Source organism: Lolium rigidum, chromosome 5, assembly GCF_022539505.1.
Source record: "Lolium rigidum isolate FL_2022 chromosome 5, APGP_CSIRO_Lrig_0.1, whole genome shotgun sequence".
NCBI lineage: Eukaryota > Viridiplantae > Streptophyta > Magnoliopsida > Poales > Poaceae > Lolium > Lolium rigidum.
The window spans coordinates 32,006,217-32,022,733 of NC_061512.1; positions in this window are offsets into that span (position 1 = coordinate 32,006,217).

Here is a 16,517-nt window from a genome sequence, read left to right on the forward strand (position 1 = left end):
GAAAAGAGTTACAAAAAAATACAGTTAATTCAAGACTCAACTATGTGTTGTGTCAAACAAAGACTAAATCTGTGTCTATTCAAAATGAAATAGAGCTAACATAAACTTCAGGCTCATGTACAACAAAGACACACAAGCAGCAGCCCTGCTTACACCTAAAGCCCCAAGCTATAGTTTTACTTGGTGCATACAGTTCATGAGACGATCAAGTAATAAAACAAATACAAGCATCCTCTTTCTTACATCTTTGCATGCTAAAAAGAAATAAAACGTTATCATAGAGCTATTACTATGAAAGGTTGGATTGCATCATATCCATTGACTACCTTAACTAGGAGTTGCATGGCATGCCTGATAGAGATTGGCATGCTGTATGGCCCATCAGCATTACTACCTTGAGCACCAGCCATAAAACAATTTTAGGACAATGCAATGATATAAAAGAACTCAACTATATGTTTGAGAGCCACAGATTCATACACATCATGTGTGTGGCTGTTCCACCTGCAAATTCAGTATGATAAGGCGCATCTATTCTTCAGATCACGTGTGCATATAAACTATTATGTCAGCTAGCAAAATCGTTGATTAGCACAAAATTGGAAACCCAGGGATCTATTCTTCTCTACTAAAAGAAATTATTAACCATGGAAGGCGATTGATAACGCACCCAAAAATTAACTTCAAAAGCAAATTGATGATTCATTCCTCTCTTATGAAAGAAAATAATATTAGCCATGCGAGTTCATTGATAACACAAGGATTTCCCATCAATAATAAATGTGCAACAAAAGGATATAACTCATTAGTTCGACCGATACGCACAAGGTTAAAACTCGACATGACACGACAATGACATATGTTACCTCATAAGTTCATTTCTGCCATGTGAGATCTCTTCTTCCCTCATTCTGGCCATAAGTCTCACTGGACCAAGAATTCCAGCATCCCAAGTCCTGAAAATATTTTCCAACATTCTATGACAGAGAGTGGAATAAAAATGAGTATGAAAGCTCAAATAGAAGACGATTAATCGTGCGTGCCACATGCATCTCAAAAATATAAACAGCTGGGAAGAAGTTAGTACGGCAAGTGACATCACATTTGCAACCAGGATGGATGTTTGACTTCTTTCTGTAGTGGTAGCTGATAAACCTGAGAAGCTGTTATGCTTACTTCAGATTTCTTTTTAGGTTTTTCAAGCTGTTATGTTTACTGTGTTTTAGAAAGCTCAAATTTTCACATATGCTGCAGTCTTTTAATACCATTTACTTTTGCAGGCAAAGGAAGCATAACAAAACATGTCATCATCGAACCGTACTCCATTTCAGGACATAACCAACGGGCAAAACCTAGGTGACTAACAACAGTAACTTTGTTTAAATCGCTTGCTGTTATATAAAGTTTATTTGGTCGTACATGCAAATCCTAAAGAGGTCAAAAGGAAAAGGGATAGAGAATATTATGCTAGACACAAAGATGATATTTCAAGGCGCCGGCGTGAAGCACGAGAACTTAAAAAACAAGCAACTATATTGGATAATCTCAATAACGATACCGCAATATGGCATACACCATCTGCTGGACAATCGGGAGTCACCCAGACACCTGCAACAGGTAATGCGTTCTTAACATCTGCTATCATATACATGGCGTGATTTTGGATGGATTTTGGATGCAAGTATATATATGTCATACTAATTTATCATCTGCTATCATATTTCAGGCATGGCTCCATTTGTGCAGCAGACAAATGCATCTCAACTTCCTCAACCAGATTCATGGCAATCCTATGCAGATGGTTCGCTCAACCATACAGCAGGTAGACTAATATGCGACATTACGGAATTTACTTTACAAATATAAATATTTGGGATAACCATGTCACATTAAAATGGTACATAAAGCTCATTGAAGTAGAATTTGGGATAATGGTATATGGCTTAACTGATTCATGCCTGCGTGCAGGGATATCTGCATATTCAAGGCCACAGGGTATCTGCACATTCAATCTGAAACATGATACACCTGGTAAGAACCAGAACCATCGTCAACACTACTTCAGAAAGATCATCAACTAACAAGACGATGTATGTGTTTCACATATTCTACGTTAGGAAATCGGGAGATTGGATCTGTACATTCCAGCATGGCCAATGATCTTACCACGCGATACAGCGAGTCAGTTTTGGTTGGCGAAGATGATAGTGATTGGCTACACAATAATCTGAGTAGCATTCCTCATGTCAGATCCCTCGAAGAAATGCAAAACGGCTCCACATCTGCAGGGGGGCATGCGCAAAAGAGCTTCATTGAAAGACCTACATATTCTGAGAAGAAACGACAGCGTGATTCTTCTGAGAAGAAACGACAAAGTCAAAGGGAACGATACTCATCAATGACAGATGGACAAAAGGACACATTGTTGCATAATAACCGTCAATATAAGAAAAGGTTCTGGAAACAGAATTCAGCCTTGGTCACCTCACCTTGCACACATGTCATGCAAACAGAACCATTCCAACAGAACCCAACAGGTATTGTTGGTTCCTGATATTTAGTTTTCAAACTGTTAAGTTAGTGCATTTCTGATCTTTTATTTAACAATTATTATGCTATTGATGGCATATTCAGGTGACAGAAACAGTGATGATGAATCTGATCCTTCAGGTGTTTTTGAACCAGGTGAACAAGACGCTACGTGGGAAGGTAAAATAGCATAACAATTGTCCATCTCTTCATAGGGCCTTCATATACAAAGTTCTTACCAGTATCTGTTATCACCAGAATTTGACCGGATCAGAGGTGGGTCGCGATTGGAGATGGGCTTGAAGAATATACATAGAAGAAGTACATGAATCGGCCTTCCATACCAAGTTTGGGTTAGTTTGCCTGTGTATCTGTAACATAGTAGGATACGTGTCGTTTAGAAGTTAGAGTTTAACCCGTGCACGGTTAGGTGCACGCCTGAATTAGAAAGTCCCCCGACTATAAATATGTATCTAGGGTTTATGAAATAAACAACAATCACGTTCACCACAAACCAATCTCGGCGCATCGCCAACTCCCCCGTCTCGAGGGTTTCTTCCGGTAGCACCATGCTGCCTAGATCGCATCTTGCGATCTAGGCAGCACACGTTTATTCGTCTTCCATGTGTTGCTCGTGCTGAAGCCTTTTTGATGGCGAGCAGCGTAGTTATCATAGGTGTTTTAGGGTTAGCATTGTTCTTCGTATAATATGCTATCGTCGTGCGACCCTTAGACATCTAGCCGCCCTTACACCTATCTTGGGTGTAAGGGCGGCATCCCGCTTGATCATCATTTAGTAGATCCGATCCGTTATGATTGCTCCTTGTTCTTCAAGGATTAGTTTAATATCTGCATCGTTAGGCCTTACAAACGGGTCGAAGGATCCAGTGGCGCGTAGGGTGTAGTTCGCTAGCCCTAGACGGGATGTTCCGAGGATCAACTTCGTGTTGGTTTTTAGGCCTTGTCTAGGGTCGGCTTAAGATCACCGTGCGTGGCCGCCAGGCTCGATCACGAGTAGGATGTTCCGATTATGCGGTGAAAACCCCAAATCGTAGTAGGTCGCTTTAGCTTTATCTTGATCAAGCAGGACCACCATCTGATCGTACACCTCGTACGTATCATGGATGGATCGGCTCTTTGAGCCGATTCACAGGACAACCTGAGAGCCGATCGAGGCTCGTATTTAACATTTACGTGTATGCCATGCAGGAAACTAAGCGAGGCATCATCCAACACCTTCCCCGACCAGGTATAGGTCAGGTGGCACGCCCTTGCATCAGCATCGGACGTGCGTGCCGAAGGCTTTGCGGGCCGTCGCTCGGAGGGACCAGGGCCAGCCGCAGATCCCGGGAGATTCCCGGCTCTACGGTGTTGCCCGTCGCTGCCCGCCGGTGGGTTTCGACCGCAACACATTCTCGGCACGCCCGGTGGGACCATCTTCGACATCAACCGCATCGCCATCTACATCCGAGATGGCGGAAGGCACTCCGACCAAGTACGAGGATCCGACCGAGGAGCTCAAGAAGAAGCATGACGAGATCAAGGCAGTCCTCGAAGCCGACCTCATCGGCTCTTTTCACGTAACCCGCTCACATGGCATCGGTGGAAAGGGTTCTCACCGAAGGCGCGCTCGATGAAGTGGACCTGTCCACCCCGTCGAAGAACGCACCAGGTCGCCGCGTCGGGAGATCAACTTCATGGTGGCTCATTCGCCGCACCGCCATTCCGAGAGCCTCGGTGAACACTTTGGAGCGTGTCGCTCCGCGCGTGATCCAGGAAATCATGAGCCATCAGTATTCTCCGTCAGGACCAGCTCTGGGGACTTACCAAGGAGAGATGCCACTCCAGTCCCGTCCACCGCTGCCGTTCGCGTTGGCAGCACCAGAAGTGCCGAGTTCGTCGGCATACGTCGTCTACAAGATTGGTGGTGACCCTAGTGACTACCAATTCTTACATGAGGCGCCCAAGGAGATTCCCCACGGATATACGTGCGCATACGTGCCGACCGCAAGTAATCGGGCACTCTCGAACCAGGCCGCAACAGCAGGGACTTCGGAACAGCAGGGAGGAACGTCGGGAACAGATCTTGAGAAGCGGACGTGGCTAGCTAAGTACGCCACTCCGACAAACCTCCGGAGCTCAGCTCCTGCAGCTTGGCTCGGAGCTGGAAAAGCAAGCATGGCTGGCTAAGTATGCCACCCCGGCGAATCCTCGTAGTTCGACGCCTGCAGCCATCACCGCGGATCAAATCGGTACAATCTCGAAGGACCAGTTCGGCATGATGCCGAAAAGGAGGACAATCGGCTATTCCAAGCCGTACCCCAACGAGTACGAGTTGATCCCGCTACCACCCAAATATCGGCTCCCTGATTTCACCAAGTTTAATGGATCAGATGGTTCCAGCTCCATCGAGCATGTGAGCCGATATTTGGCATAGCTGGGCACGATCTCAGCATCAGACGAGCTGCGTGTGAGGTTCTTCGCATAGTCCCTCACATGATCGGCTTCGGGTGGTACACATCGCGCCACCAAACTCAATCCGGACTTGGAAGCGATTGGAAGAGCAGTTCCACATACGGCATCACTCGAGGCTTCCGAGGCTGATATTGCCGATCTAGCACAAGTACGACGTAGCGCGGGGAAACAGTGGCGTGAATACGTCCAGCGCTTTAGGACCGTTAGGAACCGATGCTATTCGATTCATGTAAGTGAAAAAGAAGCGATCGAGTTGGCGGTGGTGGGTCTCTCATCATCGATCAAGGACATGGCCTCCCAAGCGGACTACCCTTCACCGGCGCACATGGTGCGAAGGCTGTCAGCATATGAACAGCGCCACCCGGATGTTTACCAGGATAAATTCAAGCGCGCGGTGGTCCTGGTTGAGGCGGATGAAGATGAAGGTGTCTGCGGGAGATCAAGAGGTAGCAAGAGCCGAATGGACTCGGGGGCAAGCCCCGTGTCCTGTAAATGGGTTAAGCCACAAGGTCCTCCAAAAGGGTTTGACTTCGACGTGACCAAAGCTGAGCAGATTTTCGACCTCTTACTCAAGGAGAAGCAGCTAAAGGTACCCGAAGGCCACAAGATCCCCACGGTGCAGGAGCTGAACGGAAAGCCATACTGCAAGTGGCATAACACGTTCACCCACGCCACCAACGACTGCAGGGTGTGGCGTCAGCAGGTCCAAATGGCGATAGAACAAGGGCGGCTAATTTTCAGCCAGTACGCCATGAAGGTCGACACGCACCCCTTCCCCGCCGTTAACATGGTGGAGTACACTTACCATGGAGGGTGCCAGCCAGGATTCTCGTGCAATATCAACATGGTAGGACCTGGGCACCACTCGGTAAGGATGGAGATGAGGGCAGCTGCTCTCATAGCAAAGACACAGAGGAAGCCGCTCCACGCGATCGGCTCCGTCACGATGGCAAGCGCTACATCACAGAGGGAGAAGTGAGGAACGTAAGATATCAACGACCTCTCTCTGGTCACCTCCTCAACAAGTATGTGGGTCAATATGACCAACGCCGACGATACAACGACGATGATGAAAAAGATCGTCTGGCTAAGGACGCCAGGAGACACCGTCGGCATGATCGTGACGAGGAGAGATATGAGCGCCACGCCAAGGACAAGTCGAGAGAGCAAGACGACGTGGATAGGCACTGGGACTGTCCCTTCTTCAGACACTGCTGGGATTCAGGAATGAGCCGATTGCCTACAATCGGCAACTGCCCAGAATGTAAACAAAAGAAGAAGGATGCAGCTAACGTGTCCGTGTTCAAACGTCTAGGGCCTCTCCCGCCTCGGAATAAGAATGCTGAGTCCTCGCGGATGGAAGATCTCGAGGAACTAGAGGACGATGATGAAGAAGAAGACAAGTATCATCGGCCAAGGTGGTGCCCTGATGGGCTCAGCCGTTCCCAGAAGCGAAGGGTTCAGCGACTACGTGGGTTGGAGGAAGCCGAAAGGTTATACCTGCACACGTTGAGGAAGGCGCGACCTGATCTGGCCGCCAAAATTCAGCGAACCCTGGACGAAGAAGGTCGGCCACAAAGGAAGGAGTGGCGCCCGTACAAAAGAAAGCCGATGATGAGACATCGGCTAGCACAAACATGGTGTTCATCCTTCCAACGGAGTTTAGTGCTCCAGGATTAGACGAAGCACCCGTGGCACAACTTGACTGCGGCCCACGGCCGGTCATCTTTGAGAAGCCACGAGAAAGAAGCTACAGGCATCTGAAGGCCCCGTACTTGCGAGGTTACATCAACGGGCAGCCTGTCAACAAGATGTTGGTGGACACCGGAGCGGCAGTTAACATTATGCCATACTCCATACTACGTCGGTTGGGACGCTCTAGCTCGGATCTGATCAAGACCAATGTGACACTGAGCGATTTCAACGGCCAAGCATCTGACGCACAAGGTGTTCTGAACGTGGATCTGACCGTAGGAAGGAAAACCGTCCCTACGACGTTCTTTATTGTCGACAGCAAGAGCTCCTATGCTGTCCTACTAGGGAGAGATTGGATCCACGCCAACTGTTGCATTCCATCCACAATGCACCAATGTCTAATACAGTGGGATGGAGATGAAGTAGAAGTCGTCCACGCAGATGATTCAGCCGAGGTTCAACAGCTGGCATGAATGTTTGGGAGACATCAGGCCAAGAGCCACTCTCAGGCATCAATTTGGACGACTGCGAGCGCATCGACGTGACAAAGGACGGGGTTAGGCTGGTTTTATCCACCGGCCTGACCGTGTAACAAGAGCAGCATCTATGGACAAACATGGCGATGCCGATCCAGGTGATCGGCCTCAAGGATCTATGGAGGAACATTGCAAAACCTTCATTAAGCAATTCAACATGGAGGCCGATTCCAGCAATCGGCCAAAATTATCTTCACCATTCATTCTGCCTGGGTTCAACGTCAATCTAATGGGCAATGGGTTTGCGTCGGCTGATGAGCTGGAAGAAATCCGCACTGGTCTAACAGAGCCGACGTTCACATATAGTGCCTTGGCTAACCACAGAGCCGATATCAGCAGTCACCTGGCAGAATCGGCTCGGGGGGCACCTAATCAGATGAACATGTGCGATACATGTGCAGTGAAAACATTGGGGGCCGATAGAAAAAATCGGCCCGTAAAAAAAATCGCATGATATGCAAGGAACAAAGCTGATGCATAGCCATCGACTCTAGCACAACGACACAGGATCTACCAGTTGCGTGTTCAAGACACGAGGACCTCCAACTCTTTGTCAGAGGAGTTTTGGTTTCTAAAGCCGCCGGTGACCATCTGCAGTATCAGCTTTCAACGGAAGAGGGGTGATCGGTGGCCGGCTCGGCATGGTAGCCCTCTCAGACATGATCGAGCTCGGGTCCATTTGTCTGGATTACCTGTCCTCGTCACTGTTTGCACCTCGACTGAGGCTCGGGGGGCAGCTGGCCTGGTGGATGCTCTGTTTTTGGAAGCCGATTGGGTTGCCATCGGCTAGTCCTGTGTCGCAATCTTCTTCAAAGGTGGTGATCCATCAGAGCTCAAAGTCATCGGTCGAAAAGATGAAGGATAGATCGTGAGGGATTGATACGTTGACATCGGCTTATTGAGCATTGACCAAGTTCACGATCACTCCGACGTCAAAGAGATGAAGAGCGGATTATGGGGGACCGATGCGTGGCCATCGGTTCATTGAGCATTGGCTAAGTGACGATCGGCAAAATCAGTATGAGGGGAAATCGGCTGAAATAGCTTAAAGGGAATCGGCAAAATCAAATTGGGAGAAATTCTTCATTGATAAACAAGATTTTTTACAAAGAAAGAGCCGATTGCTCAAGGAAGGAAGAACAAAAGAAGGGTCTGTTGACCAATCTGCTACTACTAGGCCTACACTAGTAGATCCTATCTACGGGCCGTCGCTGCCCTCGTCGTCGTCCTTGGAGCTCTCATCGGCACTACTGCCGGTGGGCTCCTCGTCGCTGCTCCCGTAGCCCTCTACAGGAGCTTCATCCTCCTCGTCATCATCGCTGTCGTCGTCGTCCCACCACATGCGGAGGCGTTTCACTGGCGGGTAGCCCTCGAGGGAGTCGTCGTCGTCTTCCTCCTCCTCTTCTTCAGAAGAGGGGCAGCCGTCCCAGGGGAACAAGTCATCCTCGCTTTCCGATTCCAGTTCCCCATCGGCGAGGAACTGGAGATCTTCATCCCCGCTAGTCAAGGACTTGTCGTCCTCGGACCAGATGGAGGAGGCGTGGTCCTCCTGGTCCCATTCTTCTGGTGCGCGTATGTCCTCCGGCGTCTCGCGGGAGGAGGAAGACCGATAGGAAAGACCGGAAGAGGAAGAGGAGGAAGAAGACATGGTGGCGCAGGAGGGTTTTTTGGGTGCTAATGCGAAGAGGATGAGGGAGAAGCAAACTGTTTGGAACGGTTAAATAAAAGGGGATATAGTGGAGATTCAATGCCACAGCAGTTTCCGAGGAAGTGGTGCCCAACAGAAAAAAAAATATTGTCAGGCCACGCGGAGAAGTGGAGGAGGCAAGGCATCATGATGAAGGATACTGCGGTGGTTTCTGCTCTGCCACGACATGACCCGACGAAGGAAAAGCGTAATGATTTTGGAAATGTCATTTCCAAAACCAGGGGGGCATGTGTTATCACCAGAATTTGACCGGATCAGAGGTGGGCCGCGATTGGAGATGGGCTTGAAGAATATACATAGAAGAAGTACATGAATCGGCCTTCCATACCAAGTTTGGGCTAGTTTGCCCGTGTATCTGTAACATAGTAGGATACGTGTCGTTTAGAAGTTAGAGTTTAACCCGTGCACGGTTAGGTGCACGCCTGAATTAGAAAGTCCCCCGGACTATAAATATGTATCTAGGGTTTATGAAATAAACAACAATCACGTTCACCACAAACCAATCTCGGCGCATCGCCAACTCCCCGTCTCGAGGGTTTCTTCCGGGTAAGCACCATGCTGCCTAGATCGCATCTTGCGATCTAGGCAGCACACGCTTATTCGTCTTCCATGCGTTGCTCGTGCCGAAGCCTTTTGATGGCGAGCAGCGTAGTTATCATAGGTGTTTTAGGGTTAGCATTGTTCTTCGTATAATATGCTATCGTCGTGCGACCCTTAGACATCTAGCCGCCCTTACACCTATCTTGGGTGTAAGGGCGGCATCCCGCTTGATCATCATTTAGTAGATCCGATCCGTTATGATTGCTCCTTGTTCTTCAAGGATTAGTTTAATATCTCGCATCGTTAGGCCTTACAAACGGGTCGAAGGATCCAGTGGCGCGTAGGGTGTAGTTCGCTAGCCCTAGACGGGATGTTCCGAGGATCAACTTCGTGTTGGTTTTTAGGCCTTGTCTAGGGTCGGCTTACGATCACCGTGCGTGGCCGCCAGGCTCGATCACGAGTAGGATGTTCCGATTATGCGGTGAAAACCCCAAATCGTAGTAGGTCGCTTTAGCTTTATCTTGATCAAGCAGGACCACCATCCGATCGTACACCTCGTACGTATCATGGGTGGATCGGCTCTTTGAGCCGATTCACAGGACAACCTGAGAGCCGATCGAGACTCGTATTTAACGTTTACGTGTATGCCATGCAGGAAACTAAGCGAGGCATCATCCAACACCTTCCTGATCAGGTATAGGTCAGGTGGCACGCCCTTGCATCAGCATCGGACGTGCGTGCCGAAGGCTTTGCGGGCCGTCGCTCGGAGGGACCAGGGCCAGCCGCAGTCCTGGGAGATTCCCGGCTCTACGGTGTTACCCGTCGCTGCCCGCCGGTGGGTTTCTGACCGCAACAGTATCATGTACATTTTACCGATTCATCATATTTTGCTCATAGATAACATGGATGCCATGCAAGAGGAGGAAGAAACAATGCATGATGGTGACGAGGAGTGCATGATTTTTAGTGGTCTAGGTAACTTCACTGTTCAATTCTAATAAGAAATTGTGGGATATATATTTTACACATCAGTACATTTGTGCAGAAGATGTGTTCGATTCTTATAGAGTGACAACTGATGTTCCTCAAAGTAAACAGAATGATGATCCTTATGACTTTGTGTACCATAATCTACCAACCAAGCATCATGTTTTGAAGCCAGTAAATGACTGCATCTATTGTGGCGCAATGAAGTTCCAATATGAGGGCCCCACGTTCTGCTGCAGAAATGGAAAGGTCAAGATTGCTACCCCTGAAGTTCCTCAAGAGTTGCATCGGTTGTTTACAAGTCAGGTTGATGCTGATGCAAAATATTTTAGAAAGCACATACGATATTTCAACACCCACTTCTCCTTCACAAGACTTGGAGTCACCCTTGATAAGACGGTTAGCAATGCAGCGAGAACTGGTGTGTATACATTTGTAGCCCAAGGGGCAATGTATTACAAGATGGATGATCTGGTGCCTGGTGGTCAAGGACCTAGGAATCTCCAGCTCTACTTCTATGATACAGATGAAACCTTGGAACATAGAGTGAAGCGATCCCCAGACCTTGATATCAATATCATACGGAAGATTCTGGAGATACTAGAGGACAACCCATATGTGCAGACATTTAAGAGCATTGGATCTATTCCAAACCTAGAAGAATATAGGATATCCCTTAACACAGATATAAGACTGGACCAGCGAAGGTACAATGCCCCCACAGTTTCTCAAGTGGCCGCGATGTGGGTTGAAGGGAGTGACCCACAAAACACTTTTGATAGGAAAGTTGTCCTATATGGAAAAGGGGACCGTCCTATATTTATTAGAGCATACTATGGTTGCTACGATCCTTTGGCGTATCCATTATTTTTCCCGAGAGGGGAAACGGGGTGGAACCGCTGGATACCATATGAAACACCTTCTAAAGTCGCTCAAGAGGACAACGAGGATGACACCGAGCGTGAAGACATGCATGGTCTAGACCGGACCTCAAATGTACATCTGGAACGAAACACATATGAGGTACCAGGTAATTACGATCATGTTTTCAACGTGTTTCACATTTTAATCTTTGTTAGTGGAGATAACCAATTAATCATTTTTAATCCATGTTCTAGATGATGAAGAGGAGCAGGATGATGATGAAACCGGAGGGTCCAGAAAATTTGTCAGCGCAAGGGAGTACTACTGCTTCAAGCTACAAGTCAGGAAAGGACTTTTTAACATTATATTATTCGGTGCACGCGGGTTCCAACAATGGGCAGTTGACATGTACATCAAGATGGAGACTATGAGACTTGATTTCTTCTCCAAGCCTAAGAATCAAAAGCTCATTCGTGCTGATCTATACCAGGTGTCATAGTGTTACCCGTTTTCATGTTATATTACACATGCATCGCCCCTGCGCATTTAAATTTACTTCATAGTGATGTTTTGAATGATTTATTTCTTAAGGGTGTTGTTGACGTCATGGATGCATGCGAGACACGTGGTTCTCATGTTGGTAAGAGAATCGTGCTCCCGAGGACTTTTCCAGGAGGTGATTGAGACATGCAACGAAGATTCCTTGATGCAATGGCGATAGTCCAGCGGTTTGGGAAGCCTGATTACTTTATCACAATGACTTGCAACCCGCACTGGGAGGAGATTACATCGAGACTTGAACCCGGGCAGACACCACAAGACCGTCCAGACCTTGTGGCGAGAGTATACAGGGCCAAATTGCGAAGTATGAAGGATCTCTTGATAAAAAAGAAGTACTTTGGTGAGGTTGCTGCATATGTCCATGTTACCGAGTTTCAAAAGAGGGGGCTGCCACATGAGCATATGCTTCTGATCATGAGCTCAGATAGCAAGCTGACAAACCCAGACGGATACGACAAGGTGATATCAGCAGAACTTCCTAACAAGGACAAGTACCCTATATTGCATGCTCTGGTGGTCAAACACATGCTCCATGGACCATGTGGTGCTCTTAGGAAAAATTGTCCTTGCATGATAGATGGTGAATATCGATTTCGCTATCCTCGGCAGTTTTGTGATGCTACACAGCAAGGAAAGGACTCATATCCTATCTATAGGAGGAGGCATGATGGTCATCAAGTGAAGGTCAGAGGAGCAGAGTTGGATAATAGATGGGTTGTGCCATACAACCCTGGTCTACTTATGCGGTATAATTGTCACATCAATGTTGAAGCTTGCTCTAGCATCAAGGCAGTGAAATATTTATTCAAGTACATCTATAAAGGACATGATCGTGCCTCATTCTCGGTCGATCCAGCGGTACAGAATGATGGTGAAGTAATCAATGAGATTAAACAGTACATGGATGCTAGGTTCGTGGGGCCACAGGAGTCTATCACCAGGATTTGCGGTTTCCCAATGTTTAGTGTCTCTCCCTCTGTTCTCCAACTTCAATTGCATTTGGAAGATATGCAGCCTATCACATTCAAAGAGGGCGATAATCTAGATGACGTCATCAATCGGCCCTCTTCTTCCAGTACCATGCTCACTGAATTTTTCAAGATGAACCTGGTGGATCCTTATGCGAGGAACTTCTTGTACAAAGAGTTCCCAGAATTCTACCGGTGGATCAAGGGTAAGAAGAAGTGGCAGAGAAGAAAATTAAGGGGGCGGGGACAGATTGGAAGAATTGTCTATGCACATCCTGCTGAAGGTGAAAGGTACTTCCTTAGAGTGCTCATGAATCATGTCAGAGATGCAACATCATTTGAGGATTTGAAAAGTGTAAATGGCAGGAGGTGCTCAAATTTTAGAGAATCATGTGAGCGAAGAGGTCTCATAGAGACCGACAAGTCACTTCATGATTGCTTGACCGAGGCAGCTACTTTCCAAATGCCGTATGCTCTAAGAAGGCTTTTTGCAACTATACTGGTTTTCTGCGAGGTCACCCAAATCCGGTCACTGTGGGAGAAGCACCTTGAGTCAATGTCTGAGGACTACCGTCGTAACCAGCCCAACCAGGACGCACTAGAGCAGATGGTCCTTAGAGACATTAGGGATCTGGTGCATTCCATGGGAAAAGATATTAGCAGTTATGGACTCCCGGATTTGGATCTATTGGATGATGAGTGTTCCAATGGAGATTCCAGAGAGGTACAAGAGGAGTTGTCAGTTACTTTTGAAAAATAATTATGGAAGGAACACATGTTTGCTTAACTGCTTGGCTGATGATATTTACGGTGTTTATCATGGTAGGGTAAAGGTTGTTGTTTTAGGAACAAATACCTAGGTTGCTGGAAGATGCACAAATCTAGTTGGGATGGTCATCTCCTAATTCATGCTTCAAATTACAGTCTATGGAGTATATGGAAGATTACCATATAAGAAAGCTGGGTAGAAATCTATCCAATTCATGCAACAAATTACAGTATGGAGAGTATATGGAAGATTACCCTTGAAACGTAGTTCACTGATTTATGTTTTCTTCTGCCTGCTCTTTGGTTGCTCACCTGGTTTGCTGCTTGCTCTTCCCTCCCTGAAATGTCATATTTCTTTGAGATGGCAAACGATTCATGTACAAGCACACACTAACCAACCTATTTACATTTTGTAGAAGCCATATGAACTGAAAAGATTCAACTACAGTTATTCAGATAAAATTATCTCGCATACACAGAAAGCACAGAGCTTTCTCTGATAACCGTCTAAGGGAACTCACAGTAGCAACATCTCAACTCACGTTACAGACATAATGACATTACCATCACAGATTCTAGCATATGGGTAGTGTTCCCTATCTTTGCATATCAGTTTTTGACTTTAACTTAGCTGAAAGATAGATTAGCTGAAGATTAGAATTCCTATGGCACATTAGATTCATTAATCTATTTTCTGCTTGACTGTAATACATCTATTGTTTCTTTGATAATTTTATATAGGACTATGTGAAGGCACAAAATAACCCTCCCCCTGTAATTCAAGCACAGATGTAAAACTATTGACACACGAATACTGGACTATACTAAGTGATTGACCATGTAATATTTTCTCTACAATTATGTATGACAATACAAGCCAGTGCTTAGTGTAGAAGCAAAACATATTTCAGTAACTCTAAGACTCATCAATAAAGAAGTCGTCAGTTAGTGTAGAAGCAAAATTTACCATAACCCGCCTTCATACATAGACTATTACTTTGGATTCACATGAACATTCACCATGTGGCACTTACTAAACTCATGTACTATAGCAAACTAACCGTAACCTTGTAGTTCCCTAAAAAGCCTAATTTGTGGCACATGAAAATTTGTCTCCATGAACACAAATCATACACCACACCAAGTTCTGGAATTGTTGCTTAAATCCAGTACATGTTCACCCCACAGGGAGAAGAACCCATTACTGTACATGACACAAAAAACGATCTTCAGTGCAGAAAATTGAATGCCCAATTTCCTAAACAGAGCAAGTATAGTGCAGCCAACAAATTAAGCATCGCTAAGCAATCATTATCGGGAAGGCCCAATGCAAAACTGGAACATCAAGCACAACCTATCACTGTATTATTATTACAATTCAATATTTACAGCAAGATGCAAAAGTTAGGAGCCAGGCAATATAGCACCAGTACCTTCAGCCGTGATGAGAGGGCCTGGCCCTAGAAGCGGCGACTGAGCTCGACAACTATCCATGTACGGGAGGAGATACTGTCGGCACCCCGGAGGTCAGGGCTAGACAAACCCAGATATCACATCTGGCATAAGCCTAACCTAGATCTCTAGGGCCTACAGGGTGAGATTCAGTAACACAACAGTGACTCTATGACTGAAAGCAAATATATTACAACTCTTAGCAGAGTTAAGATCCAAATTTATTACACGCAGAGGTCACTGACCACAATTCAACAAGCAACGGAAAGCAAATTATGTTATCTAGATAACAAGACTGCAAAGGGCCTAAGAGGCCATAACATAAGGCGACGTCCCAGCCCATAAGTCTCAGGCTGCCGCCTGAGGAACTCCGAACTACTCGTCGACGTCAAGGTAGAAGCCACCATCTGTTGGAAGGACTTCGTCTGAAACAAAGCATGCAAGGCTGAGTACAGGGACTCAGCAAGACTTAGTACAACCTGTTAGCAAAGCGGGTATGCGAGGCTTTATGTGGAACTTATTTTGCTGAAAGCTAGTTTTTCTTTGTAAACAGGAGGGAGCAGAAGCTCGTCTATTCAGACCATTTTAAAAAGAGGTAAGAGAGCGATATCAACTCTAGCTCTAAGATCATCATGTTGAAACCACCGAATCTTCATCATTACCTGAACCTATCACCTAGGATCACCCCTCGACACCCTGAGAAGGGATCCTTATCACACATTGATATCAGGTTTTACGATTAGATTCAAGTTGTCTATGATCATCACGTCCTTTCCCAAGTCGTCCGTAACCATGGACACGGCTTTTCGAAAAGATTTACCCTGCAGGGGTGTACAACTTTACCCACACGCGCCGACCGACTCTTAATGCCACTATAGATTAACACACTTCCTTGGTGTGTCTGCGCAGGGTGGACGACCAAAACCTTTCCCTTACTTCGCCTATTCCATGAGTCAAACTAACTGGGGAGCTCCGTCATCGTAGGTAGCCACACTCCGAGGCGGTCCCGGTCATTATGCGCAGGGGATCCAGTTCAATGCCTCCAGCATCCTTCACCCTAGCCACGCCCTGTATGATGCACTTTGAAAACCTTTTCCACCTTTCCCCATGCGTATGGCAAATGGAACTCGCAAACTAATTGACTCATGGGTAAGCTAGGTAAGTTCGGGCCAAGGGGTTCCCATGGGCCCCGTGTGGTTGTACGCTCAGTCTTGGTTCCAGAGGCAAGAACTCAGGTCCTAGTATCGGCGAGAACGAGTCAAATCACCACATCCCCATGTGGCGGCCCATCCAAGCCTTTAGCATGTTTATTAACATCATCACTGATCTTACCACGTCATCCTGTCAAACTAGGTTCATTCGTAGCTCTGATTCATCAACCGGATGGATCAGACTTCAACAGCTAAGCATGGCTAAGCATAACACATATACGGC